This window comes from Siphateles boraxobius, unplaced genomic scaffold (genome assembly GCF_051911475.1).
Source record: "Siphateles boraxobius isolate OS27281-9 unplaced genomic scaffold, OSU_SipBor_1 29, whole genome shotgun sequence".
NCBI lineage: Eukaryota > Metazoa > Chordata > Actinopteri > Cypriniformes > Leuciscidae > Siphateles > Siphateles boraxobius.
Window position 1 is genome coordinate 5,649,658 of NW_027508908.1, and position 4,418 is coordinate 5,654,075.

At 38.5% G+C, this 4,418-nt stretch overlaps 1 pseudogene; it reads right to left on the minus strand.

Moving 5' to 3' along the window:
- Nucleotides 1–727: 727 nt before the first annotated feature.
- On the minus strand, nt 728–4,145 carry LOC143754018 (uncharacterized; annotated as a pseudogene).
- Between the last annotated feature and the right edge of the window lie 273 nt (nt 4,146–4,418).

Consider the following 4,418-nt stretch of genomic DNA (forward strand, 5'->3'; position numbering starts at 1 on the left):
CTTTAGCACTTTGACAACTTTGTGACAGGCAGGTAAAAATTACATTCATTATGTCCTTGGTTTTGCCCTTTGGAGGTTATTGGACACTGTGAAATTTGGGCTTTGAAAATTTGTGATAAGCACAATAAGAATTATTTATTTTTTTAGGTTTATTTAAGTTGTTGAAAATAAAGATGCTGATTTGTTCATTAGTCTCATTGTGTTGTTCTTAGAAAATTGCCACATAAAACGAGAACCCCCCCAGTACAACAGGCATCGGTATCGGTATCGGCGAGTACCAGGAAAAAAATATCGGCACTCGTACTCGACCCTTAAAAAGTGGTATCGGTGCATCCCTAATTATGGGATTACAGTCAAAATAATGAGATAAAAACTTTGTCATAATTTCAACTTTTTACCAGTTAATTGAATTAGTATGTACTAATTATGACTTAGTCTGTCATAATTCTGAATTTATCTCACAATTTCAACATGTCATAATTGGGACTTATGTCATAATTAAGATTTATCAAAGTATGCATTTTTATTTATATATATAGCATAAATGGGCTTTCATAGTCTCCTCCAACACTTAGATTTTAAATTTATCTAATAAATGTAAATATGACAGTAGTACATGTATACCCAGTTACAACAATACTCAAATTTTACACCAACACAAGAAATTCTAGGTGTAAATCTTTAGAATCCAATCTGACAGACATTCTGAAAAATCAGAGAAATTGTTTTATGTGATGTGTTCCAGGACCGTATCTATGACATCACTGCTGTCCACATGCTCAAGATGAAGAGAAGGAATGAAAGACACCAGCAGATGGCTCAGGTTTAGACGCAGTGTCCTCAGTCTTTCTCTTCCTAGCCTCTCTTGCTCTGTTCCCAGGAGCTTTGACAGTTGACACTTCAGCTGATCACACAGGGCAGAAATAGGCTGGTCTTCCTCTACCCTCTTCACCTAGAAACAGCACATAGAAATTCAATACATTTAAGGAAAACATGCATAAATAGACTTTTGTAGTTCCAGAAGACAATGCTAGGTTGTTGTGGGTGTTGCTATGGTGTTCTGTGAGGCTGCTTTTGAAATTTTGGACTATCGTCTCTATCGCAGTTACGCTCATGAGACGTACCCGTGCTGCGCCGTCACAAAAGCTTATCATTTGAACGAGTTAAGGCTTGTGGTTTAAAAACAAGTAATTTTTTTAACTGTTCAAGCTCAATAAGCAGTGAAAGAGGACTCGTTGTGATATATGCGCTGTAAGAGAGATGTGCGTGTTACTCTGGCTGGGTGAGCGAGTTCAATCTCCACCGCGGTGGAGCTCTGAAAAACATGAAACTTCCAGGAAAGGGTGGGCTGATTTTCCTCTAAAGTCCATCCCAGGCTGGGTGCAACTCTCCTGGGCACGAATAAAGCTCAAACGCCCCAAGGTGGAATGCCAAGCTTTAAAAATGACTGAGTCCATAATGGTGCAGTGGTCTCAAAGCTCTAGGGCCTTCAAGGCAGTGACCCAACCCCGAGAGGGCCCACTCTGGCTGGGGGAGCGAGTTCAATCTCCGCCGTGGTGGAACTCCAAAAAACATGAAACCTCCAGGAAAAGACAGGCCCGTTCTTCTGAAAAGTCCATCCCAGGCAAAAGCCCATGGAGAAAATGACTCTGAAGCCAAGCTCTTGAAGTCCAAAAAGTTGCGGTGGGTTCAGAGCTCTTCGTCCACCAGGGCGACGCTGTGCTCTCTCCCTCTAGTTCCTGTCGGCACTGTCTCCATTATCTCCTCCTGCCACTGTTGCACCTCTGTCAAGTTCCATCCCTCTTCCTCCTCCTCTTCTTCTTCTTCATCACCAACATGACCTTCGGGATGCACCACCCCTTTCTTCTCATTTTTCAAGGGCAATTCAATTATGTCCTCCGCAGCTGAGCTGTATCCCCTCCCTGTCCCAGATGATGCATCTCTTTCACATGTCTCTGCAGCAGCGGGCCCCTGATACGACTCAAATCCTTCCATCATTCCGCTCTCAGCTTTGGTTGCGAGTATGTCAGACTGAGTGAGAATCTTTCTCTCCTTATTCAAAGTGGGCCAGTAGTGAGTCTGCGACGAGAGAACTTGGGGTTCGGTGAGAGGGGGGACAAGAGAGGATGGCGTGTGTTTTTCTATGATAAAAAAAAGTCTGTTTGCCTCTGTAAAAATAAAAATAAAAGTTAAATGACACATATTTACAATAGAAATATGGGTAGCACTTTATTTTACACTGTTCCGCATGTATATACTATGTACGTCATGTAGTAATTACAATAACTCTGTAGTAACTATAGGTGCCAACCCTGTAAACCTAACCTTAAAGGGATAGTTCATCCAAAAATTAAACTTTTTTTTATTTCACCCTCAAGTTGTTCCAAATCAGTTTCTTGCTTCTGTTGAACACAAAAGATGATATTTTGAACAGTTGCATTATCGATTGAATTCATAGTAGGAGAGAATACTATAAATTCAATGGCTACCATCAACTGTCTGGTTACCGATATGCTTTAAAATATATTCTCTTGTGTTCAACAGAAGAAAGAAACTCATACGGATTTAGAACAACATGTTGTTGAGTAAATGACGACAGAATTTTCCTTTTTGGGTGAACTATCCCTTTAACTCATGCAGTTACCTTATATTGTCCAATACTTTGTTAGGTAAGGATGCTGTAATTTTATGTAAGTGCATGTACAGCAAAATAAAGTCCAACTGAAATATGTATGAATAATCACCAGTTGTAATATTCCTACCTTCTTAGAGACCTGGAGACAGCGGTCAGGTTAATGAGGGGCAAAGGGGACCTTTCAGCTGAAGACAGTCCTTACATAAAATGAATACTAGTTGACCAAAAAAAAGAGATGAAAATGCAGTCATTATTTACTCGCCTTCATGTTGTTCCAAATTTCTTCTTTTATGGAACTCAAAAGAAGATATTTAGAAAAATGTCTGTGACATGGTGAGCAAATGAGGACTATTCCTGTAGGGAAAGTAGATGTGCCATTTTGAAAAGGATAATTGAGTCTCTACCTTTAAATACATTTAAAACATGTTAAATTAATGTTTGGGGTTAGTAAGATTTTTTTTTTTTTTGAAAGAATTATACTTATTCTAGAATAATTTTTGATGAATCATGTAACACTAAAGACTGGAGTAATGGCTGCTGAAAATGAAGCTTTCAGCCATCATAGAAATGAATGACATTTTAAAATTTCAAATGGTAGAGTAGCCTACATTGTTTTATAACTTGTCATAAAACGTAACTTGATAAGTTACAGTAAATACAGTGAAAATGTGTATAACACTCAAGTTTGTTGTGTGGTTTGTTTGTTCACACAGATATCACCATGGCAGAAAACACTATCACATGCTCAAATGTTGCATTTCTCAGCTGAGAGAAAACAAGATGAAAACACACTGATTATCATGAAAAGCCTAAGTGTAAGGTGCCTCTAATGAGGCATGTCATTAACAAAACCAAAAGCCACATCAGAGCCTCTTCAAACTAAGTGGTAAGGTGTTTGAAAGCTATTTTAGTATGGCTTTTATGTGGCATACTGGCATTGCATCTTTACCAGACAAAACAGAGGCTGGTGGATGTCTGGGTGCCTGACTGGTTGTAAACGCTCCTGGTCGCTCTTGAAGTCTAAAAGGAGAAGACAAGATTCTAATATAGCTTTTTGATGAATAATCAATTTGCATTGGCATCTGGGACACAGGATATTTTATTTGTTTGCTTCAAAACCTTCAAGATATTTAGAGTATCATAATATCTATCCAGAACTTCATATAGTTGAGGTTTGTCTTAAAGCATATTAAAAACACCACAGACATATAAACAACATTAAAAACTTGATTTTCTCACAGAGGGACTAACAGTAACAACACTGCTTTTGTGTTCCACCAAAGAAAGAAAGTCATTGAGGTTTGGAACAACATAATGTTGAGTAAATGATAACAGGGGTTTTTTAACTATTCCTTTAAATTATCTATTCTTTGTGCGTGTTACTGACAGGTTATTAATGGCAATACACACAACACATCTTCTATTGCTACTGTTCACTTTGTTTCATCTTTCTTTTTTATTTGTAGCAGATTTCGTTCCAGCTCTCCTCCAGCTTTATGAGGTTGTGCATGATCTTCCTGTTTAAATAGCGCCTTTCCATGAAAGTAGCCCAAGGGCATCATTTGGAGTACATGCCGGTAGAGTGATAAACAGCGTTTGTTCAACTCACCTGTATTTATCAGGTGTCATCAAAGTCTTGTTTGTTGTGAGTGGGCTGAAGAAAATTGCACTCTATAACACCAATAACTCCCACACACCTTTTCTTTCGGCCTGTTATAAAAGCAAGCCACAGCTTTTAGTATTGAATTGATGGGTAAAGGAAGCAGAGGAAAGATGCAATAAT